General features: G+C 49.4%; 1 pseudogene; it reads left to right on the plus strand.

The window, feature by feature from the left end:
- Nucleotides 1-404: 404 nt before the first annotated feature.
- The window catches only part of LOC141938254 (uncharacterized), a 33,216-nt pseudogene continuing 8,011 nt past the window's right edge, over nucleotides 405-25,609 (plus strand).

Below are 25,609 nucleotides of genomic sequence, written 5' to 3' on the forward strand. Positions count from 1 at the left end.
GGAGCCCCCCCCCAGGCCCTCCAGCCCCTAGAGCCCCCCCAGCACCCCAGGAGGAGGAAGAGGAGGAGGAAGAGGAGGCAGCGGCGCCCACTCCGACCGGTGCCGCCTCCAAAATAGCGGCGGCGGCGGCGGAGGCGGCTGAGCTGAGGAAAGCGCCTTCCCGCCCTGCGGCCCCCACGCCGCGCCGGCCCCGTCCCCGAACGGGCTGCCCTCACGCGACATGGCGGCCGCGACGTCGCTCCGCACCCCTTCCGCGTCCTGCGCATGCGCCCTGCTGTCCCCGCCCCCTCACTGGCAAGGCCCACACTCGCCATGGCGGCCGCGGCGTCACTCCGCACCCCTTCCGCGTCCTGCGCATGCGCCCCTCTGGCCCCGCCCCCACCCTGGCAGTGCCCACACTCGCCATGGCGGACCCCGCTCCCCTCAGGGCCACCATGACGGCGGCGGCGGCGGCGGGGGCCGCTCCTCCGGGCCCTGCGGGCTCAGGTGAGGCGGGAAGGCGGGTAGGGGGGTCCTGGGATGGGGGGGACCTCGGGGGTGGCGTCACGCCCGCGTCGCAGCCTCACCCCCGGCTGCTCGGGGGGGGGGGGGGGTTGGGGTCTTCCCCCCCCTCTTCCCCTTCCCCCTCCCCTCTTCCCCTTCCCCCTCCCCTCTTCCCCTCCCCCGCCCTTCCCGGGGGGCACCGGGGCCCGGGACGTCCCGGCGAGCGCCCCGACTGCGGATTCCACCCCACCCCCTGCCGCGGCCCCGGGGCCTGGCAGAGCTCGCAGGAGGCGCAGCAGCGGCCAGCGGGGCTGGGGCGGCAGCTGCAAGGTGAAGGGGAGAGCGGGGCCGCCGGCCCGGGGGGACCGGCCCGGGATGGGGGGGGCCGGGCCGCGCTGAGCGGGGCCTCAGCGGCGGCCAGCGCGCTGCCGCGGGCGGGAGGACGCCGAGCCCGGAGCTCGGGGGAGGCGCTGGGAGCCGCCCGGCCCGGCCCGGCCCGCTGGGCCCTGTCGCGGGCCCCCCCGAGCTTCCCGTGAGGGCTCTGTCGCGCTGCAGGAGCGGGGCCCGGCTGGCGAAGGCCGTCGTGCGACCGCGGGAGCAGGGGCCGGCCCGGAGGCAGGAGCCGAGCCGGCGGGGGCGGCTTGGGGCGGCCCCGGGCAGGGGCGGGCAGCCCGGGCCTGGTTCGCCCGGGCCCAGGAGCGCTGGCGGGAGGAGGGTGCCCGAGCTGGGCGCAGGGTGGGGGCAGGCCCGGCCCGGCCCGGCCCGGAGCCCGACGGTGCGCCCGGCGCTGCTGCCAGGTCATCCCGCTTCTGCTGCCCGTGCGTGTCTGCTGCAGGCGAGCAGGAATCTGCTGTGGCTGAGCGGGACTGGGGTTGGAACTAACTGTACTTGCTAAATAGTGAAAAGCAGTTTTGAAAACTCATTTCTCCAACTTCGAGGGCCCGCTGGACTTCCAGCCCGCTGGAAATACTGTTTGGGGGTCCATAGTGGCCGTGGGCCGGGCACGGCTGTCTGGGCCTGTCTGCTCATTCTGCTGCCATCGCTGCTGGAGCTGAGCAGGGAGCGCTACGTGTAAAAGAAACCCAGTCTCAAGTTCTTTAATAATAGGTAAGGTGAAGCTTCCCTGTGTCATAACGGCTTCTTGTTGGCCATATCGGCAGCACTGGGGAATGTGCTGTGCTTGGGCTGTGAAGACTCAGAGAAAAGCTGGTGCGGGAGGAGCCGAGTCTGTTACAAGCTGCATTCGCTCATCTTTGTTCTCTTTATCCACCCAGGTGCTGCAGTACCGGACTCGGTGTCAAGAGCTGGAGCAGCAGCTGGGAGCAGGAGGGGTGAGTGTGGAGGTTGCTGACTACAGATAGTGCGCGTAGCATTCGTGCACACAGACAAAAAGCTCCTGAAAACAGTGACAGAGGAAAACAAAGTTTCGCTACCTGGGGATTTAGAGAAGTGCTGTAAGTTTGCCCGTCACTGTTTTGTCCCGTTGCCATTCTTAGAGCAGCCAGTAGTCCCAGAAATGCCAGTCCAGAAAACCCGTTGAAGAAGGATTTCAATTTTGTGGAAGAGTGCTTTATTGCCAGAGTGATATTTGTCCTAGGTCTCAGGAGAGGGCTGTACTGCCTGTTACATTATATGGCTGTCTCTGAAAAAGAGTCGGCTGAAACACAGCATTTTGGAAGGCAAGAATGGTGGCGTTCAACACACAGAGCCGGCCCTCTGCTTTTCTTTCTGCTTGACAGCTAAAGTAAACCTAGGAGACAAAGGATAGGAGAGTATTCCCAGGCTTCAAGTCTAAGTGAGTGCTCACGGTGATGAGCTAAGGATACCCAGCTGTGAGAGTGTGACAGTGGGAGGCTGAGGAGAGCCACTCCCACTGAGTAACACCCTTCCCCTCCATGGTCAGGAAGCCACGAGCTCCTGAGGTGCCAAAGAAACGGAGGGGAAAGCGGTGGATGCTAACAGTAGTGAAGGGAACACAAGAATTTGACTAAACATTTCCTTTCTTCTTAAGGGATCCCTTCCAGGCAGGGGGGAAGCCACAGAAGACCACAGCCTGGAGAAAGCACTGCTTCAAAGGTAAGGGGAAGAAGTGTTACCTTACATTTGGTATCCTGGATGCTTATGGAAGTGAGGGAAAACCTGTCGGGTTCTACCTGGTCTCCCCAAGGGAAGCAGTTGGGCAAGTTGTTTAGAAAGGAGAAAGGTCCACAGACTGTTCTGTGGTGCAGTAGTAGTGTTTCGTGCTGAATGGCTCTGTTTTGAGCAGGGGGTTGCTCTGGGTGACCTCCAAAGGTCCTTTTCCAGCCTAAATTCTATGATTCAGTAGGTGAGCTACTCAGCAGAGCCCCATTTTAGGTTGAGAATCAAGCCCTGACATGCTGAACATTTTGTGGCGCATGAGTTTTCCTGTTTGATTCTCCGCGAATAGCACACCCTGTGCTTATAACAGAGTCCCCAGTAGAGCACTTGCACCACAGGCATCTTCTGCCACATTTCTTTCTTTGCTTTTCTTTTTACCTCTGTCCAGGAGATGAACTGTGTGTGCTGTGTTACGTATGTTGCAAACTAAGGTGGGAGAAACACGACTCACGTTTTGATCCAGAAACTGAGTTTTGTGCTTGTTCACAGGGTAGCAGTTCTTTAAATTTTGTTCTTGAAATGTTTCCTGGGTGGGATGTCAGTCTGTGGCCCCAAAGTCATAAGCCTGCAGCGCCTGGCTCTTCAATTTTCAGTGGAAAGTTTCCTATAAAGCTGTTTCCCCTATGTATATGGTGCTGTCTTTGTGGTGTGCACTTTACTGGGTCAGCAAGGTGGGGTCTTTGCTACAGGTCTTACCCACTGTATTGTACAGACAGGGAGAGGCTTAAGGAGAAGGTGAGGGCAGTGGTGGGTACAATCATTGCAAGGGAAGAGGACATAGAAACTGAGGATAGTGGAGGAAGAGAGGTGGTCAGGACAAGGATGGAGAAAGGTGGTGCACCCAGTGATCAGAGAGCACGAAGGGAAGGCAAGACATTAGCTGTGGGCATCATCAAAGGAAGGGGGAATGAAACTGTAGATGGAAATTGAAGGCTCAGAGCAAGGAGAAGCAAATGAGTGTGCCATCACAGAGAGATCTTAGTTAATCCTAGAAGGCACTTTTACTGCCTCTCAGTTTGACAACAGTCAGCGTTGAAGGAGTTGGAAAGTCACGGGGGTGCTGCCTGTGGACAGCAGTTGTTCCGTGACCTCATTGCTGTTTCTCCCTTTCCAAGGTGTGAGCATCTGGCAGACGTGAACACTCTCCTGCGGGAGCACGTCGATAAAGCCAGTGAGGTTAATTCAGCCCTTAAAAAAGATGTTGAAAAACTGATGGCGGATTGGATGAGGGCCCAGGAGGAGCTGGAATTGAAGGAGAGCGAATGGCGCAGTGAACGTGAGGTAGGGATAAGGCTGCGGGAATGTCAGACGTGATGCCAGAGGGGAATGAGAATGCATTTTATTTCTGGCACAGGCGACTTGCTGTGTGAAAGTTGTGGCTCCATTGAGGCTGTGTTGGTGCTGACTGGCAGGAGGCAGGGGCGTGAGATGGAGGAGTGTCATCAGACTGTGTGGATGGGAGATACCCCCCTGCTGTGACCACACTGCTCGGTCTTAAAGGCAAACGGTTGCTGTTGCTGGATGCTGTAGGGCAGTCCCACATGAACGGTCGTTGTTTCAACGGTTCCTAAATCGCTGTCTACAGCAGTGCAGAGCAGAGAGGTCTGTGTGTTTTCAGACTCAGAGTAGCCAACAGCAGAAGAGGACAGGCCTCCCTTACCAGTAGCCTGTTGTAAGCAAATCTGACACTGGTCTTGGAGGGGCTTGTTTTTGTCTTCTTCCACCAAGACTGTTTGACACCTCTGCAGGGCGAGATGATGAATCGTGGTCAGTTTGCTTTGCTGATCCCCACTCCCACAGGAGAAGTGTGGATGTTCCCTTCTCTGAAGTCAGGTGGCAGGCCCACTGAGGATGCCTCTGTGGTACCTCTTCAACCCTTGATGCCCCTGTTGGAATTGTTATTAAAGGAGACCTGGTGATGATGGTTGTGCTCTCTCCTATCTGAAAGACTTGTACAGTGACAGCGGAGGCTGAATTGGCATTTCTTGTTGTCTTTGCCTGTTTAGCTTTCTGACAGCTACTTAAGGGGTGAACGTAACCGTCTGCTCAGCCTGTGGCGCCAGGTGGTAACCTTCCACCATCATTTCCTGGACATGAAGACTGCCACTGACTGGTGAGTAGAAGTTCAGGCTGGACCTCTTGCAGAAAAAATGTAGCTTCCCTTCACAGCTGCTTTTTAAGCCTTGATGTTACTTTAGCTGCAGCTAAAGGTAGGATTTCTCCTTTGGCAGTCTGAAGCAGTGCCATTAAGCATGCTTTTGGCTATTTTCAGAATAATATTTTTTGAGCTGGTTTTCAGAGGACACCGCAGGGCTCAGGCTATAAGCGGTGCGGAGGCCCTGAAGAGATGAACTGACTCTGTTGATGTTTGGGCGTATTAACACAGACAGGGGCACATGTGGACACCTTGGAAGAGACTCACCAAAGCTGTGCGTGCAGCATGTAGAGCGGTCCCTTTCACAGAGTGATTAACATCTGCCTTAAATCTCACTGGCTTTCTTTTCTCACTGCTCCTGACGGAAAGGTCATTCATGAATATTATCTTTTTTTTCCTTCTCATTTCCAGCTTACATTTATTCTGGTCAGTTTGTATCCGTTTATTCCTGTAGCAACATTGTTGAGAGGAAGAATAGCTTCTTGACCCTGTTACTGCATTTATCCAATGTATTTTGCTTAGTTTGATACCTTCTTTTGATGACTGTTTTCTTGTTCTTGGTCTCTCTGAGGTTCCTTTCTCACAGCTGCCTTCTATGCAAACAAAACCAGTGTAGCCATAATAGTACATTCTTCTGTTGAAACTGCATGCAGTTTCAAACTGTGAGTTACTGTCAGCCATTTACCTTACTTGGCTGTAAGCTTTCCTTAATGTGCAGGGTATGCCCTGACCTACTAGTTCATTCTTGAAGCCTTTTGGCTGTTCCATACTTCTTATCTCTGAGGAGAAAATAGCCTCACTCCTCAAACTGTCAAATAGACCCATTGCTCAACTATCAAGATGTGTCCTGATCCCAGTGTCAGATGAATGGTTTGTCCCCAGCAAAGATGTCATCTTTCCTGCCAGCTTTTACTGCTGCACCATTAATGAGCTTCAGAAGTGAGTCAGCTGATAAAGACGGTGGTGTGAGTATGATCTCTTTCTTGATCCTTCTGCAGAGATTTGTCCGAGCTGAAGGCAGAGCAGATGAGGCTTTCTGGATCTGTACTTGTAAACTGCTCCCGCCTGAACTCTGGCGTGCAGCTCTGGGAGCCTGTCAGTGTGGGCAGACCTGTCCTAAAGGATCAGGCACAGCAGCAAGCGGAACAGGAAACAAGCCAGAAGACTTGGGAAGTGATGCACTTACAAGTCAAGGGGGACCTGGAGAAGAAGGAGCTTCAGGACAGGTAAATGTGTTTTAAACTTTGCTTTTACCAACATTACCTTTTGTGGCTGCTTCTTGGATTCGTAGATGGGCTGTGTTCACGTTTAAAACATACCCGTTCTGCACAGCCTTGTTTCTGTCCCTAGCCAAGCTATGGCCTTCAACAGCAGGATAGAAAAACACGTCTGACCGACAGAAGCTTTTGTAAGACAAGACTGGAAAAGAGATCACAGTGTATTACAGCGTTTTTTCTGTTACCTGGTTCTTGGTGAGAAGTTGAGACCAGCATAAAGAAAGCTGTGTCTCTTGTACAGCCCTTTTGCTACCCAGGGCTGTGCAAAGGAGTTGGGAGGAATTTGCCCAGGGCCATCCTAAGCCCCTCTGTACTGACAGTTCCTTACAAGACTGAGTGCAGAAGTCCTTTGGGGCAGGAAGGGCCATTTTGCAACATCAGGCATATTAACCTGTAGAGGTGAACGCTGCCTTTGCTGTATTTTCTGGGCTGAACTTTCTCTGCTGTGCTTCTGGGAGCTGCTTAGCTCTTTAGCAGGTGATGGTGTGCGGTGCTTTTGGAATGGCACGTGGACCTTCTCTTCTCAGGGTGACGGAGCTCTCAGCCTTGCTCGTACAGTCTCAGAAGCAGAACAAGGAGAAGGAGAAGACCATGAAAACACTTAACGACACTGTGGAGATTCTAGTATGTTTTACCTTTATTTGGGAGATGGCCCAATGTTTGTTCTCCAGCTTTAGCATGAAGGGGTGTGGTTTCCTCAAGAGAAAGAGTGGTGAGGACTCTGATGTGTGGGAGCATCAGGCACGTGTGAGTCAGCCCAGGTGCCAGGTGCAGACAGTGGCGGGGAGCTGCAGACAGTTCCCGGGGTTGCACCAGTGCTATTCTGCCTGTGACTAAATCTCCAGGGATCAAAGTTCCTTGGAATTGACAGCTTCATAGCAGCCTGTGAAAATCAGCTGTTGGTCTTTCTCTTCTTAGTTTTAGCAAAGAAGGAATTCAACAGATGTGGGAAGGAATATACTGGAATCACTAGGGCTGAGGCTTATCAGCACGACGATGCTGCTGAGGCTGGGAGCGCTGCAGAGGGGAGCAGCTCTTCCCTGCCCACCCTTTGCTTATTCTATTCTCAGGAAGCAAGTCTGTTAGAGAAAGAATATGAAGCTTCATTGACTAAAAGTGTCAAAGAAGAGAATCTTTCCCTCCAAAAGCTGATAAAAGATATAACAGAGGTGAGTGAGTACAGAGTTGGGACCACATCCCTGTAATTTGATTTAAAAGTGCTTGAGGAAGGCAAACGACTAGCCCGGGGAATAGATATATGTGTTTTATACTGTCTGTGTTTTCTGAGTTGGCTACTTGACATTTGTGTTCTAGTGTTGCCTGGAGGCTTCTCCCACCTCTTGAGCAATGACTCTGTTGTTCTTTAGATTTTTATAAAAGGTCACTGACTGAATCAATGCACGTGCCAACTCTGCTCCTTTCACTCTGCATTCACTGACCATTATTATTTCCCCAGAATTGCAACTGATCTAACTGTTTAGGGCTAACTTTAGCTTAGTCCTAAACCTCACTCTAGGGAGGGGGGTTTAATCATCAGATCTTTTACACAGCTTCTCACAAAGTCAGTTCTTTCCCCTTATGTAGTCATTTTTATCTTCTTGTGCTACTGCTCAGAATAAACATTAGCTTTTTCATTGCTGTTTTCCAGTATTCATCAACTTCCTTCTTCCCTGGGTAGCATTAATATTTCCTTTCATTGCTACTTCCAGTGTTGACCCAGTGTTGACAGTGCTCCTCATCTCCGTGGCTCTAAGAAGCTGAAGGAGACTAAAATCATTCATGAGAGCTTCAAGAAACTGAGCGTTCAGGCAGCCTCCAGCCACTTCACAGTTGTTTCTTCTTGTTTGTAGTAGCTGTATTCAGAAATCCCTGGAGCACTTGTGACCGCAGGGACAAAACTTCTTTGTTGACTGAAGAAATTGAGTTTTTAATGGTTTTCTAGGGTGAAGTGGGGGAAAAGGAGAAATAGACAAAGAAAATTAAGTAGAATGAGCAGAGAGTAACAGCTTGATATGGGCTTTCAGGTGGTGTTAGATGAATGTGACAGCGTGGTCACTGACAGCTCCCAGCAGGCAGAGTCTAACAACATCCTCTCTTGTCTGAGCTCTGTTGATACAGAGCGTGCCTTCGTATTGGTTCAGGAAGCACTGCCAAGGAGGAGAGGAGCAGCACAGGTGAGAATTTCTCCTTATCTTCACCACTGGCCACAGGCTCAGCTGCTAATGCCTTGCTTATCTTGAATCCTTTCCATTCACTTAGCCAGTTTCTTTCTAGCCATCCCACTCTTGGTACTATATCGCCTCACCAGTCTCACCAGCTCTGTGTTCTGCTGCTTTTCTCTCTTTGATCTCCACCCCCTCATCACAACTTTTGCCTTCAGGTGAGCTGTCTCGCTGCTTGCTTCTCTCACAGCTATCAGGAGCCATCTTCCCTGCTCCTTATTGCTTGTTTGTGCTTTTCCCTGCCCATTCCTTGCAGGCCCTAGAAGAAGAGCTCTCTGCCAGGCAGGACTCTATCAGTTTCCTGCTGCACCAGCACAGGCAGCAGGAAGAGAAGTGCAGGAAGCTGCAGCAAAGCCTCGAGCAACTGGAGCAGGAATGCCAGACGGCCAGCAGCACCTGCAGTCTCTGGTAGAAGCACTCAGAAGGTGAGTGTTCCCTCCTCCTCCTGCATTCTGGAGGCAATCTGCTTCCCGTTCTGGCAGTTCAGAGGTGTTATGGGCAAAGAATTCGCCTGCCCTCCCCGTGTATGCCCCTGTTTGGCACTTCAGCATCCTCCTGTCACTGCTTTTCCTGCTCTACTGTGAATCCTAAGGCTGTCTTGGAGACTCAGAGCGATGTTGGAATACAAGACGCCTCCCTCTCGACGTGCTGCTTCTCTGAATTCTGTTCTCTGGGGGCCCTTTGCTAGCCACGGCTTCTCGGTGAACGAAGGCAAAAGCCTGCCTGCCTTCCTCTGTCCCTCTCCAGTGACCTTGTGAGGGGAAGGGCAAGTTGTTCCTTACTGTGCTGCTCACAGCGCCAGCCTGGAGTGACTGAAATGGGATCCGTGACTCTTCAGGCCTGTTCATTCTTCTGACTGAGCTTTGTCTCTGCAGTGACTGTGCAAACCTCGAGAAAACCAGGGCAGAGCTACAGCAACAGCTTGAAGAGACGGAGCAAGAAGCCTTGTGTCTGTGTCAGAGTAACACTGAGTTGCAGCTGAGGGAAGATGCAGCCCAGGGGGAGAGGGTGGAGCAGCAGCAGAGGATGGAGAGAGCATGTCGTGGCCAGGAGCTCCTGTGAGCATTAAAGCTTCCTCTGGGCAGGGGTGGGTGCTGCCGGATGGTGGGAGGCCCCCCTAAAAGAATGGATTTTGTCTGCTCAGCATGTGTAGCACAGAATGATGAAGGGAGCACGTGGGCAGGTCTGGCTCCCTGCTGACACAAGCAGAGGTGCCTCCTTGTACTTTCTTTATGGCCCTTGAAAAAAATCATTCCAAAGCTGACCGGAGTAGTTGATGACAGGCCTAAGGTGAAACAAGAGAGGTTCCGGCTGGATTTAAAGAGAACAAAAAATGGAACCATGAAGGCAATCCTGCAGCAGAACAGGTTGCTCAGAAAGGTTGTGCAGATTCCATCCCTGGGAATTTGGAAGCCCCAGGTGGATCGAGCCTTGAGCAACCTGGACTGATCTCATAGCTGACCCCAGGTCCTTTGACCTGAAGGCCTCCTGGGGTCCCTGCCAGCCTGAATCATCCTGTCATCTTATGGTTATTGGATTGGAAATTCATACAGATCTCCCCAAATAGATTGCAGGCTCTTTCATCATTTTGTTGCTGCAGGCAAGAATAATGGAGAGAATGTTAATCTGGACTTTAAAAGTCTGTCTTATGCAAAGAAGAACTTTGGAAAGTCTGGTATCTAATGTATCAAAAAGAGGAGAGAGCTAACAGGCAGGAAGCCGTTGAGAGCACCTGAACTTTTTGGAAACCTGTGATTTCTGGAAGCTTGTTTTACTTTCTCAATGATGAATGTTTCACTTGGGTCAGTGACAAAGACTGATGCAGCGCTAGGCAGGAAATTACAGTGTTCTTTAGGGGTAAATAGAAAGCTGTTGCAAATCGTTCAAACTGCCATATCTCGGAAATAGTATGTAATCTTGGTTTTGGAAATAAGACTGTTTTTACATTAAAAACTTGTTTGTCTTTCCCCTTCTCATAGGCTGAAGGACTTAGCTGCACTTGAAGAAAAACATTCTTTATTAGAGAGTGAGCTGGTAGTTGCAAGAGAGACACTGGAGGAATCGCACCTTCAGAGGGATCTGCTGAAGCAAGAGAAACATGAGCTTACCATGGCGCTGGAGAAGGTATGGTCACCTTATTCCTAGGCAGCACTCGTGGGAGAGGGAGTTGTGGTAGCAAGACCAGCACAGGTGCCATTTCTGTCAGTAGAAGACAGTGACGGTGTTGTTCTTCTTGCAAAAAGGGTGATCAGACCACACAGGCTCCTTGGTGTAGTTAGTCCCCACGTGCTTATTGGGAGCGCTGGACTGGGGGTGTGTCAGAGACACCAAAGGGGATCTGGAGTCGCTGCTTCAAGTCAGGGATTTTCTTGTCTTTGCTTTCATGTTGTTCTTTTGTCTCTTCAGGGAGAGCAGTCAGTGGCAGAGTTGAGAGAGGCTCAGAATAAGCTGGGTGCTGAAGTAGCTGTTCTACACGTTGCAGCAGCAAAGATGAGCAGTGTCAATGAAGCTCTTGCACTGGATAAAGTGCGACTGAACAAACTTGTGTCGCAGGTGAGCGGTTGCCAAAGATCTTGGCAAGTGTTCATCTGCAGCTGCTGCTGCTTTTCAGACTTCTTGCCTTCAGACGTATGACTGCCTGAATATGGAAATGTTCCTTTTTCTGTCGAAGCCAAACCTTCTCCATGGTAAATCTTACTGTATTTCATTTCCTCTGTGCTTCTGTAACTGCAGCTGGAACAAGAGAATGAAGTTCTGTCGGGTAAAGTGGCTGAGATGGAGAGAGTAAGGAACTCTGACCAGGAGAAGCTGAGCTTGTGTGAAAGAACAAATGAAGAGCTCAGTGCAGAGAAAGCCCACCTGGAGCAGCTGCTGAAGAAAGTGGAGCAGCAACAGGAGGGGCTGCAGGTAGAGCTCAGGATACTGGCAGAGGAGAAGGCAGAAACCCAAGAGCAGCTCAGTCAGGTGAGACCAAACACCTGGTGCTTTCCGGGTGGGCTTTTGGCTGCTCAGCTCAGTGAAACTCAGTCTGTTGGATTCTGCGGTGGTTTTGTCAAGGAGACACTTAGTAGTGCTGGAGGTCAGAAGCTTTGTTTACTGCCTTTTGGAAATGTGTTGATGGCTGGCAGAGCTGTTCTGCAATTCTCTCAGTTGTCCTCTGCTGCTACAGATGACTTCAATCCACCTGTCTGTGGTGGCCTCTTTTTTGGCTTTTGATAAGCTGCAGAGAGATGATTTGTCTTGCCCATGAATCTGAGTGAAGCTGCTACTCTCCCATGTGGCAAAAGAAGCAAACAGCGTAGCTCTCCACCCTTTTTCTGAGTCAAAAAACCACGGGGTTGCATGTTTCTATTTATGCTTTTTGTTGTGAAGTCTGCAACTTTCAAAACTCCATTTGTTCGAGCCTAGAGAGCGGGACAAAACTGCAAGTCAATGTCTGCTGTCTTGTACTGCTAAGAACGGGAATGAGATCTTGAAATTGTTGAAATTGTTGAAATTGTATTTTAAGACATACATGCAACTTTGTGGCTGGACATATGCCTGGGGAAGAAGGACCTGGGGGTATTGGTCAGCAGCTGGCTGATTATGAGCTGGCAGTGTGCCCAGGTGGCCAAGAAGGCCAATGACATCCTGGCTTGTGTCAGAACTAGTGTGGCCAGCAGGACTAGGGCAGGGATTGTCCCCCTGTGCTCAGCACTGGTGAGGCCACACCTTGAATACTGTGTTCAGTTTGGGCCCCTCACTACAAGAAAGAATTTGAGATGCTGGAGCATGTCCAGAGAAGGGCAACGAAGCTGGTGGAGGGTTTAGAGTACAAGTCTTATGAGGAGCAGCTGAGGGAACTGGGGGGGTTTAGTCTGGAGAAGAGGAGGCTGAGGGGAGACCTCATCGCTCTCTACAACTACCCGAGAGGTTGTAGCGAGGTGGGTGTCAGTCTTTTTTCCCATGTAACAAACGATAGGACGAGAGGAAAAGGACTCAAGTTGCACCAGGGGAGGTTTAGGTTGGATATTAGGAAAAATTTCTTCATGGAAAGGGTTGTCAAGCCTTGGAACGGGCTGCCCAGGGAAGCGGTTGAGTCACCATCCCTGGAGATACTTAAAAGCCATGTTGATGTGGTGCTTAGGGACATGGCTTAGTGGTGGCTTGGCAGTGTTGGGTTAACAGTTGGACTTGATGATCTTAGAGGTCTTTTCCAACCTAAATGGTTCTTTGATTCTGTGAGCTGTTAGAGCCTCTTCAGGCTTTGAGGAAGATGAGAAATAGGTGATCACACAAGACTCTTCACTCTGGACTAACTGATTTTGATACCCTGGAAAAAGAGCTTGGGAGAATCATGTCACTGAAGGAGACCAGGGAGTTTGTCATCATTTAAATGTCAGTTTCATAATGTACAACCTTGGATATTATGGGATAACTTTGAGAGAATTGTTTCTGATGGTCTGTTCTCTGTTAGATAGTCAGTCTTGGAGTCCACGGTATGTTTGGCAAATACCCATCAGAGGTGTTATATTGAAGAAAAAAGCTAAAAAATCATGGTTAATCTTCAAGTTTGAATACCAGCAAGGTATATTAGACAACTTCTTTGTGTGAAACAAGCAAACAGTGTTTTTGACATGAACTGCTGTATGAATAGAGTCTACCATCTCTTTGGCCGCATCAGCCAGACTTTCATAAATCACCCCAAGGGCTGTTTCCCTGCTCAGCATCACCTCATTGCAGCCAATGCACTTTGATCTTTTTTTTTTTCAGAAGGAGAAACCATGTGTATTTTCACTTTCTTCAGCGAGCAAAGTTGCTTTTGCTCAAACTTTTCTGAAAATTTCCAGCACTGGGATAGATTCTGATAGAGTTCCAGTTTGCAAGGTGACAGTTCTGGAAGATGCCATATTTTTGCATGCAAACACGTAGTCTGGTGTATTTATGTTTGCTGTGAAGGGGCTGTGTGGTCCCAGGCAGCCCAGCGTGGCCATACTCATCACTTCCAAGTTAACAGTCCCAGTGCCTTTTGGCAGCCCAGGGTATTAGCGTGGTATAGAGCAGATGCTCTTAAACTTTCAGCCCGCAGTACAGGAGCTCTTTCTCCTCCAGCTGATGCAGAAGTGGCACTGGCTGGCTCTGCACAGAACTCCAGAGAAAGGACTCTGTCTTTTGTCCTGCTTTCACGTTTACCGCCAGCAAGCGTCAGCTCGCAGCGGTCTGAGCAGCTGCGCCAGGAGCCCTCTCGCCAGGGGCACGCACTGGCCACGGTGTCCAAAGAGAAGGAGTTCCTGGAGCATGAGAAGGCTGCCCTAGAGGTGCGACTGCAGCCCTGCAGCGGGGCAGACGAGGCCTTTCAGAGTAGCTGGCAGAGGCCAGGTAAAGGCAGGGAGGAAACCCTAGGCAGGACATTATATAATGGCTGTAATTATAAAGGTGGTAATCATTACACGAGGATTTACTGCATCCTGTGTGCTTTTCAAATGTTTTCACCTTCCACGGGCAGAAAATGAAAGAATCTTGAGCAAAATGAAAAAAGTATACTATGATTTTAATGTTGTTTTCCTGACAGCTAAAACTAGCAAACATCTCCTGGGCCTTGGGTTCATGTTTATGCCCCCTTCCTGTGTGAAGTCCAAAGCAAGGCAGCTTGGCTCTGAATTGAGTAATAATTAAACCCTGCAGACGTTTACTGAAACTGAAGTTTCTCTCTGGTTTTGGTTTCTTGTTCTATGCATTTGAACATAGATCTTTCCTTACCAAGTAGTTGGACTGTTGATGGCTGTTCCATGCAGACGTTGTGAGTAGGACACTGCCATCTAGGGTGGAGCCAGAGGCTGGTGCTGCAGATCTCGAGGGCCTTCTGGTTGGAAGCTAAGTCTTGTTACCTGTGGTGCAGGACCCACAGCTGGTTACACCAGCAGCTGGGAAACCTCTTTTGAATCCTCACGTCTTTGAGGATTCTTGCCCATCACTGATGTCTGCGTCCTGTACTCCTTACCACCTGCTGTTTAGAGACAGATGTTGTGGAGAAGTTACACAGGGAAGGAGCAAGATTCTGTCCTTCTGCCTTTCTAAGATCATATGTGACAAGTTCTGCTCAGAAAAAAAAAAAAATTGAGTTGTTTGTCCTCCTTGTAGGTGTTTTTTAGAAGACTCCTGAACTTGCAGAGTTGTACAAATGATGTTTTAGACATTGTTTCTCATGTTTCTTGACTTTTACACTGTATTACTCCAAAGTATGTCATTAGGATGGCTGATAAACACCTATTTTGACTCAGTATGTTTCTTGAGAGCTGCTGCTTCTTCTGAGCTCCAGCTTCTCTTATTTGATCCAGCTGAGTTATGTTTGGTCAATTATTGGGCTGTTACTAAACTATTAAATATTCAGCTCCTTTTTAAAAATTTTTTGAAAAGGGATACATTTTTTTTAAAAAAGATAAATTAGTTATGAAGAACTTTGACAATAGATAAAAATTCAGCAACTGTTTTTGCCAGATGTTGTTCTCAAGAGTCTTTTGTTGTCACAGTTTTGGACTCTATCTTTTCTGTTCTGTTTTAGAGACTGATTCTATTTATCCTGAAATGGAGCCTATTTACTTTGGACTGCCAGAGACTGGCACAATCAGAAATATGTGCTTGTTCTCCTTCTTGAAGATACACCCTCCATTGTCCATCCAAGTAGTGAAATTCTACTGCTGTGGTTTTTATGGCATCCCCGTACTAGTGAGGCAGTGCTGTGTGTTGTAGGAACCTGGCACACAGGGTGCTGTGTTAGATCAGGGAGGTCACTTCAGCTCCTGGTTCCAGAACCCTGCATGTCATACGCAGCAGTTGGTTGAAGTCTGTGGTTGTAAGAATTTGGCTCTGCAGTACTACAGCTTCCATTTTAAAGAGCAACAAGTCACTTGGGCTACTGCCTACTTAAATAGCAACACTTAGAGAAAAGCAGCAAGTTTGTCTCTTGAACTTTCAACAGTTGAAACTGAAGGCTGCCCGTCTCTCCTTTCAGGTGGTCCTTGTTCAGATAAAATCTAGTTCAGATTTCTTACGAATGCTGCTCCAAGTGGGAGATCTTACTATATCATCTTATGTATTTCTTGAGTCCCTTTTAAATACAAGGAGTCTGGAAAATCACTTACCTATAGCTACACTGTGAACAGCATTCAAAAAGTCACGAGTCATCCAGGGAGATACTCTTGTTCTGTTCCCCTGCAGAGCAGCTTGGAAGCGCTGATGAGCTGAGGGCTGTGAGCAGAGACCGGGCTTTTGCTTGTTGGCCCAGACTTTGGGCACAGCTACCTGTGTGTCAGCCAACAGCAATTTCAGATTTGGCCATTGAGATCAAATTCGGCTGGGCTTTCTGTGTTATGCTAGGTCATAAGCAAAGCCTGGGCATTCCCCTGGAGGGGCCTGCATTGCTATTTTAAATGGAGAAATATGCTTTCTGTATACAAGTTTCCTTGCAACCCATTTTCCGTACTGAGGGGTAGGGATCTTGTGGGCATAACTCTCAGTGGGCATCAGGAGCAACAAACTCATTCCTCTCTGTATTCACAACTCACAGGTCAGTGAAGGAGACACTGGAATCCAGCCTGTTTGAAGCTCAGCAGCACTTATCTCAGCTGGAGATCACCAGGAGTCAGCTTGAAATCCAACTTCACACAGTCACATAGGCCAAGGAGGTGATACAAGGTGAGAGCCTCCTGTTTCTGGTGATCCCCCTGCTAGGGAAGATGGTATAAAAATAGCTCTGTGTCCGCAGTGCTTCTGAGGAGTGAAGGAGATGGAGGCAGATCTCTCCTGCACTAGAGTTCAGATGGCTTAAGGTCAGTGAAGTCAGAACCATTGTTTAGACTCTGAATCTTGTCGTTTGTCCTGTTTGCAGGGGAAGTGAAGTGCCTTCAGTGTGAGCTGGAAGCAGAGCGATCTCTAATGAGGCAGAAACGGGAAAACATGGTACAACAGCTCTTGCAGACAGAACAGCAGTATAACAATACCCTCAAACTGCGGCAAACTGATCATGAAGTGGAAACAAACCAGCTCCTGCAAGACGTGGTAGGAAACAACATGCTTCTGAATTCTTCAAGCAAGCTTTGTGGGCTGGCTTTAGAAGAGTAATAGCCTGAGTGTGTGAAATGGGAGAAACCATCTGTCATAGGTCACACCTTGCTGGGCCAGGCAGATAATCCTAACCCCTAACCTGTAACCCCTAACCCGTAACACTAACCCCTATCCCCTTACCATAACGCCTAACCCCCAACTCCTAATCCCTACCCCCTGACCCCCTACCCCCAGCCACTAACCCCCCTACCCCTAACCCTGACCCCTAACCCAGACCACTAACCCCTACCCCCAGCCCCTAACCATCTAACCCTAACCTGTAAACCCTAACCCCTAATCCCCACCCCTAACCCCTAACCTCCACCCACCATGCCGAACCCTAACCCCTACCCTTAAACCCCACACTCAGCCCCTTACCTCCTACCCCTAACCCCCAAGCCCAAAACCCCTAACCCGAACCGCAAACCCTAACCCTAATCCCTAACCCCCAACCCCTAACCCCCACCCACCACGCCTAACCCCCAACCCCTAACCCCCTAAACCTTAACCCTTACCCTTAACCCCCACCCTCAGCCCCTTACCTCCTAACCCCTAACCCCAACCGATAACCCCTATCTCTAACCCTAACCCCCAAAACCCCTAACCCCAACCCCTAACCCATAACCCTAATCCCTAACCCATAACCCCCAACCCCTATCCCCTAACCCCCACCCACCACACCTATCCCCTATCCCCTTACCCCCACCCCCTACCTCCTAACCCCAACCCATAACCCCTATCTCTAACCCTAACCCCAAACCCTAACCCTAATCCCCAACCCCTATCCCCCCATCCCCCCAAGGCCCCCGATCCCCCCAAGCCACCCAGCCCGTAACCTCCTAACCCTACCCCCTACCCCTAATGCCTATACCCTGATCCCCAACCCCTAACCCCTAGCCCTAACCCTAAACCTCGTACCTGAAGGCATGTGAAGACCCCCAGGATTCTGCCAGGACAGTAGAAGCAGCCACAGATTCAGTGTGGGCCTAAGGCGAGTTTAGCTGGAGTTTGGGTGCTCCCCACCCAAAGCCTGGCAGGAAAGGGGTAGGATCTTACCAGACTCCTGTCTGCCATGAAGTAGACTCCTCACATTGCTACCAACTGCAGTCACGGGAACTTTCTCCCTTTCTTTCTGTCCTGTAACCGTCGTCAGAGGTGTTACCTCTGGGCTTGACGCATGTGTAACAGGCCCCTTGTTCCTGGTACCGCCGTTTGTGGCCTGTCTTGTGACTGGGGCATCAGGGTACCAGTCTCTTTCTCACCCTGCAGTCCATCTACATCTTTTCACTGATGGAAAGGGATGTGAGCTTTGAAAATAGACTCTAAGAAGAGAGAGAAATCCTGAGGAGACAGGTGCTAGGAAACAGGCAGCCATCAGAGAGAGGAAGGTAACATCTCCTTTTCATAATGATTGGACTCAATGATCTTAAAGGTCTTTCCAACCTAAATGATTCTATGATTCTTCTACCTGCTGACCCGCCTTTTTAAGTTCCTTGACAGGATGTGATTTATGGAGAGCACAAAGCCATTGTTGTGCACTGTTGAGGTGGGGGATTGTGGGAGGGATGAAGCTTCACATTTGTTTTGAGGAGCGTGGCTGGGACTTCACCTTGAAGTCTTTCCCTCCACTCCTCAGGCAAGCGAGTGGGAAGGGCATCATTCAGAGCTGCAGAAGATACTGGAGCAATGGGAAAAAGAGAAGGTGGAGACAGAAGGGGAGCACGAGAAGAAGCTGTTTGATATGAAGCAGAAAGTTGCTACCATGCAAGCTCAACAAGAGGAGGAATGAACCAGAGTTGAAAATGCCAAGCAAGAGGTAAAGACTGTGAAAGGAGAATTTGTGTAGCTTTTTTGCAAGGCTAGAGCCTTGGGAGATGTCTGGATGTCAGGCTGTGTGGAGCATGCCCTACATGTTTTCTACATTGAATTTGGTGAGGTGAAAGGCAAGCAGGGTTCTCTTTGGGACTAGGAGTGAGACCTGTCAGAGGAAGCCAGGCAGAAGCATCACCTTTCAGTTGAGATTTTTGTGCTGCTGTTGTGCTGGGTTTTTTAAGACTTACCTCAGAGTATCTTCACAGTTCTCTTAACAGTCCTCTTCTGATCTTTACTGATACATGCTTATAACCTTAACTTCATTAAAGACCAAACTGAATTTGTAGCACTGAATCCCCATGAGGATGGGGTTTTTGTTTTTGGGGGGGACAGGGGGACATGGCAAGATTGTTGACAAAAGAAAAAGAATTTTAAAGACTCCTCTGAAATATTTCTGAGCAGTCAAACAGGGGTGTCTTCTGGGCTGTTTTAAGTCACTTGCTGGTAAGCTATTTTGTGCCCAGATCTCCTGTGAACCCTGTCACATAGTGAGAGTCCTCCTTGTGTCCCACCCAAAGTCCTCTTCACGGAGTCTGCCTGGGGACTGCAGTACCCCCAGCTGTGTCTACAGGTATTGAAATGCCAGGGCAGTGCTCAGAGATGACAGTGTGTCCCTGCCATGTCAGTACTTTACCAAAGTCTAATGAATACCTTAAAAATGAAGTAATTTTCACCAAACCCCACTTGAAATGCATGAGTTTTCTGAAGGAGCTGCCTCGCTTCAGCCCTCTGGCAGCCCTGCATTTTCTCTGCTGCTAAGTAGGTTAAAAGTTGCTATTGAAAGACAAACAGGACACAGCAGAAGATGAGGGATACCCTCACCAGCAAGGCGAGACATTTGAGAAGTGCCACACGTTTTCCTGTTCGATGTTTGTTGGAGGTTCAATCACAGGGGGACTGTGGCTGGACCATGTTCATACTGCCGGTCTCACTTAGGAAGCTGTGTCTGCAAGTGGGCAGAGAAGGGCCTGGGAAAGCAGCAACACAGCACTTTGAGAACACGTCAGCCCATCGGTGTTGGAGCCTTGCCACACAAATTCTGTGTGGGAAGTTTAAACCTGTCTTCTCTTTGTGTGCAGGTCCTGCAAGAAAACGAGCGTGAGAAGAGTGCTTTATTAGAGACAGTCTTTGGACTCAGGGAGAGCTAAGAGAAGCCAACCAGCAGCTGGAGAGCTCAGGCAGGAGGTGAAAGAGCAGCACGAGGATGGGCAGGTAAGTCTGAATAGTAGGGTGGGTTGAAGGAACAGGCCGTTGGCAACTGGACGTAAGCTGAGAGAGGCCGAGAGAACCAGCTAACAGAGTGAAGGGCAGTAACAAGGAAATAAAGCCTAAGTGCTGTGACTGAGGAGGCAGGGACTGCTGCAGGCACTGAAATCACAGAGCCTGATGAGCTCCAGAGATCAGCAACAGGAAGGAAGCGTACAGTGGAAGCAGAGCTGGGTAGAAAAGCAGAAGTGGCTGAATGAATGTGATTTTGAGACAGAAAGAAGACAAAGCTGAACCTGATGGCAGGACCCAGTAGCTTGCTCTCCATTTGTGTTTGCAGAACATCACAGAAAAACTGCAAGCAGAGCTGCAGGAAACTCAGAGTAAGATCAAGGCAGTGGAGAAGAGGCACAAGGAAGAAATCAAAACCGTGAAAGAAGAAATTAATGTCCTCCTTCAGCAGAGGGATGATCTACAAAACCAAGTGACTGAAAACAGCAATAGCTACTCCACTCATCAAACAGGTGGTCTCTCCCCTGGCAGAGCAGCAGGTGATGGGGTAAGTCCCTCTGGCTGCCATCACACTGTGGTCTCCATCTCAGCTGGGCTGAAGGAGACTGACTGGCCAGCTGCTGCCCTGGACAGATGGGCTACTCTTTTTGCCTGTTTGCCAGCACTCATCAGAATGGATTTCTGCTGGCCTGTTACTGCTAGCCTTGTTTTTTAAGGTGCTTTTTCAGATGAACATGGTGACACACTTAGATTTTTAAACAAGCCAGCTGTATCCATTGTGAATCTGGTACTTTCATGAAAGGGTGAAATTTAAAGTTGTTCTTTCCCTTTCCTCATAGTATATGATATGGCTGATATGGCTGACAGTGGCAAGCTGTAGTCTTTGACTGCTTTGTTGTGTTTTACTTGAGGTGGAAGAGTTGACATCTCAACTAGCAGCCTCCAAAGAGTCCCAGCAAGTGATTGGCCGCAAAGCTCAGCAAGATCTGAGTGAGACACAGGAACTGTCAAGGCAGAAGGTGCTGGAGGTTGTGCACCTCCAGAAGATCCTGGAGGAGAAGAGGAGTCAACGGGAGAAGGTAGAACATCAGAACAAGATGCTGCAAGTGTGTTTGCAGTCTTTGGAGGAGGAAAGGAGTCGATGAGGAGAAGTGGAGCGTCACAACACAGAATTTCAGGCTTCCTTGAAGGTCCTAGAGAATGAAAAAGCCAGGTAAATGAAAGTCTGTGAAACTCTCTATTCTGTTTAATGGATTCCCTCTTTCAGATCTTCACATATCCAAGTGGCTCTGGCAGCATTTCCTAAAAAGCAGAGTTCTGAACTATCCATGCAGATATGTTTCATTCTCTTGATGCGGTGTTTCATTTTCTTTTCTTTTAATCCTTCAGTTACAGTTTTTCTGAAGACAGTCGCTTTTGGAGTAGTCCTTTCCTTAAAATGAGGTGTTGTTTTGTTAGGTTGGCATGTTAATGATGTTAAATGAAACTTTCAGGGGTTTCAAACCTGAAACACACCAAAGGAGGCAGAACAAGCTGCAGTATAATGAGCTAGATACATCCATCAGCTCTGTCTTGGGTCTGGTAAATTTTAAACATTTGGGATCTGTATCAGTCTTCCATCCTGATGCCTTTGGTTAAAACCATGATTTTGAACTAAGCCAGATTCCCCTCTGAGGCACCCAAGAAATAAGCATGTTTCTTATTGCCATCTCTTTCCTCATTCCTCAAAAAATCCCAGCGGGTGTCTGGAAGGGCTTGAGCAGGGTCCCTGCCAGGCTCAACAGTTACAGATGTTACTGACTTTCCAAGGAATGCAAGAAAGAAGAGAAAGGGTAGGTAGGGTACTTCACCTGGTAAAGTCTTGCCAGCCTTCAACACACACCTTCACTGAAGAAGAGAAATAAAAGGCTGTGCCCTCTTGCTTGCCCCGTGAGGGATCTGGCATCTTATGTAAGGATCTGAGTATTTTCTCCAAACCTCCATTACTGCTTCTGGTATCAGCCTTCATTTCTCTAGCTGAAAGTAATGTGGGTGCTGCAAGTCTTAGGAAACTCCGCAAAGATCACCTGGCTGTCAGTTGCTGCTGTTCCTACCAGGACATACAAGTTAGGGGAAGAAAATGTCTCTTCGTTATTGACAAAACCTCTCCCTTGGAGTCTCATTAGTCAAAAGAAAAATTTTCCTCTGCCCTAATGTCTTCATTTCAAGACTTTGTTGTGTTTCTATTCACATTCCCATCTCAAAAAAAGTAGGGTATTTAGCCAATAATTCACCTTTCTTCTGTGGAAAAAAGTGTAGTGGGCACGTGCTTGGGTGTGGTTGCCAACCTGGCTGAGGACTGAACAAGCAGCCTGGTTGTTCAGACAAACCTCAGCAGACAAATCAATTTTCCCCTTGGTGGTGGAAGTCCTAAGAGTTTATTAAATGTTATATACCCTGTAGTAATGAGTTGCATGCTCCGACTTTCAGGCTGTGTCTCTGGAAGAGAAGGAACTGAGCCTCAAAACCCTGGAAGAAAACAACCTTGCCCAGCACAACAAGGTGTCTCAGCTTCTTTCTGCTCTTCACCAGGCCAGGCAGCTCCATTCCGACCACAGAAGAGAAATACAAGAGCTGAACAACCAGGTGACCTGTGCACTAGCATCGTCTTCTCCAGGGACATAGAATACCACCTTCAGCTTGTAGGCCTCAGCTTGTTTTCCCTCCCAACAACGTACACTCCTTCTGTGTTCTGCCCAGAGACTGCACACTGAGGCTGGATCTGCTGTGTTCTGCCTGGGTTTTCCCCGGTTCTCTCATGGTTCATGGCATTAAATGTCTGAGGAGAAACAGAAGACTCCTTTGGAGCTTCTCAGTATCTCTATTACACCCAGATGGTGTTTCTGCCTCTGCCAGGCACTGAGCAGTCTGGTGAGACAACATTGGTTATTGGCAGTCTGTGGGAGCACTCCCGTCTCGGCCATTCAGCTGGCATTGGGGAGGTGCCCCATGAAGGATGCCGATTGTCTCCCCTTTGCTTCTAATCCCAAGCGTCCCTGGCAGCCCCGCTCTCCATGCAGGAATGCTTCATCTGCCACCTCACCCTGCCAGCCAGCCACTCGCACCCTCACACACACAGAAGCCTTCATTTCTGAGGATGGAAGGCACGAAAACCTGACCGTTCCTTTGGGGATGGGGAAACTTCCTTTAGGCCCCTTAGCCTCCAAGTACCTGTTTGTAGCTTCTTTTGCTCAGTTTGAATCCTTGCCCTCGTGCGTTCTGTTTCCAGTGTGGTTTTTGGCTTGAAGTAATTCCTCCTTCGCCCCTTCCTCTAGTCCCTCTCTGGTGCCTCAGCAGCAGCGCTGTCCCTGAGCGCTGTGCGTCTGTGTTACAGGTGCAGTCGCTGCAGGCAGCGCTGCAGAAGGAGGCTGGCCTGGCAGCTCGGGAGGAGCAGCTGCTGCGGGATCTGGAGGAGTCCCAAGCAGGTGAAGGGTGCTCGAGGAACTCTCTGTGCATGCTGGAGGCTGAGGTGTCTGGCCTGCGTTTGAGGCTCTGTAGCACAGAGAGCAGAGCACAGGCATTGGCCACGGGGTGTCAGCAGGCCAACAGTGCCCACCGCAAAGCCCGATCCCAGCTGGACAAACTGCACTTGGTTCTCCAGCACACGGTCTGTGACAGCAGAGACTTAGTCCTTTGGAGTTCAGGCAAGTGTGGGGCTGGGTTCACAGGTCTGTAGGCGGGTATAGGGGAGCAGGTGCAGGGGGAGTGGTTCTTTGTAATCCTGATGTGACAGACCTGTCCTTTCAGTTTAGGCTGATTCAAGTTTTGGGAAGTCTTGAAAGCCTGACATCCCTGCAGAGACAAGTCCGTGTTTGTATGTGGAAAAATGACCAGCATCAGAATGAAATAGGGCCCAAGTCACAGGGCACGTGTGTCCTTCCTTGAGGCAGTGCGGACATTAGTGGTCATCAAAATAATGTTAGCCCGGGACACACATCTTGCTGTAACACGAGCTCTAGGACGACGTCAAAGGCACTGCCACCTCCTCCTGTGCATAAAGAGGCCTTGTTTGTTGGAGACCCTTTCGGTTAAAGCTTGCAACAGAATGGCTTCTCTCTTCAGAACAGGCTCATGCCAGCTGTTTCCCAGGCCAGGGACCTCCCTGCAGAGCTCACAGTGGACAGAGTGGCCGCAGCCCTACAAGATCTGCGTCAGCACCTGGAGCAGACTCAGCAAGATCTGGTAACTTGTGTCTAGTGCACCCAGAAATCCCGTCCTTCTGCTGCACTGAACTGACAAGCAGAGTGCCAAAGCCAGAATGGATGTAAATTCTTGTGTGCCAGGTTGGCTTGCTGCCACGGGGGAAAGGAGAATCCCCATCCCATGTACCATTACTGTCCAGCTGCCCCCTCCCACCTTGGCTGTTTCTGCCTGTGTGTTTGTACCTCTTTGTCTCCTGCCAGCAGTGGCTCTGTGAGGTGATGCTTCTCTTCTTACCTCTTCCAGAAGGATGCAAGGAAGAAGATACAGGACTCGGAGCTGGAGCTGAGCAAGAGGCAAGCTGAGAAGGAGTACTTCAGTGCCTGCAATCAAGAGCTGCAGAAACAGTTGGCTCAAAGCCAGGAAGGTACAACTTCCCTTTTCCAACCCACTGACCCCATCTTGTCTGACCAGTGGGGATCTCTGATACCACGCAGGGGAAAAATGCAGTGCCCAGAGATGGGAAGAGGAGAAAAACAACAAGCCTGAGACTTATCGATAGAACTACCAGGGAAAGATTTTTGTAGAGAAAGATCCAGTGTCTGGCAGTGCATCTGGCTGTGTGACTGGTGATAATGTGCAGAGGTGGTGCCTTTCAGGTCCCATGTCACTGCTAAGTAGGTGTAGCGTGATGCCTCACAGTATCCTTCTCTGTATGGTCTTTAAAAGCACCAACCTCAAAAAGCCTTGTCTTTATCAACTTCCTTTTCCTCTTAGATGGCAGATTCACAAAGCATTAGTTCAGTGTTGAGTTCCTGTGTTATTGCATCCTTTCTTCTGCTGCTTTTCCTCATTCTCTGGTACCTAGTGCTTCTGCATCCTTCTTACCTGTTTTCTTGCCGATACTGATTAGGCGTCGGACCTCACAGCCATACAAAACACAATTTTTTACTTCTGAAGCCTTTGGTAACATGTTCATGTTGTGTTTATCTATAAACTGGTTTTCACATGTAGCTAGTTGCCTTTTCCTCTAATCTCCAGGCCATCCCAGAGCCTCCAGGGCTATTGGCCTCTCTATATTATAGCTGGACAGACATTCCTTCTCCTTTCTCTGTCATTGCTTTCCCACTCTCCACACCAGAATTGGGTTTTTATCTCATTGTCATGTTTTCCTTGTCCCAGACTACAGGAACAGGGAGGTGTGGGCATTGCTCGTTGCCTCCCCCACAGGCTGTTGCCTGCTCATGTAGAGCCTTTACCTGTTCAATATTTCTTCATGTTCCCTCTCTGAGATGGAACTGCTGATCATTTTTCATAGAGTTTTCCAGGCCTTAGATCATTGCTTTTTTCTGGAACATTCATAGTTTTTACTACATATGTTACATATGATAAAGCTTATATACTTGAAATTCTGCCATTGGATGGATCCCGCTTGTCCCACTAGTCAGTTCTTTCCATCCTTAGTTCCTGTCTATTAGTTTAGTGTATTAGTTTAGTTTTAGTCCTGTCTATCTGTAGTCATCCTTGCTTCAGGTCTCAGTACTGGTGTGATGCTCAGTGGTTTTTTCCTTGCCGTTGTCCTAGTACCACCAAATATTTCCTTTCTTCTTTTTTCTGCCAGTGCACAACATATTCCCCTAGCTTCGTTCTTTTGAACAAATGCCAAAGCACATCTTCAAGCACAACGTTGACAGATCTGTTTTTTTCTGTAAAGTCTCTTAAGTCATAGTCAGTCTTCACTTTTGCTGCTTCTTTCTTTTCCTTTAGGACACTAGATCTGACTCTCACCTCCCGTCTCTGCCCGTGTTTCACTGATGTCAGTTCTACCTGCTTCTCACACTGTGGGTGATGTGCTGCCATGCCCTTAGCCCTGCCCTTTCAACTCACAGAAGAGCAAGCACGTTTTCATATTCTTCTGAACCTTGCCACTCTCATTCTTCTTTTATTCTCTGCCTGGAAGTTTCCTTTATTTATGTGTGCTT

This window comes from Strix uralensis, chromosome Z (genome assembly GCF_047716275.1).
Source record: "Strix uralensis isolate ZFMK-TIS-50842 chromosome Z, bStrUra1, whole genome shotgun sequence".
In the NCBI taxonomy this organism is placed as follows: Eukaryota; Metazoa; Chordata; class Aves; order Strigiformes; family Strigidae; genus Strix; species Strix uralensis.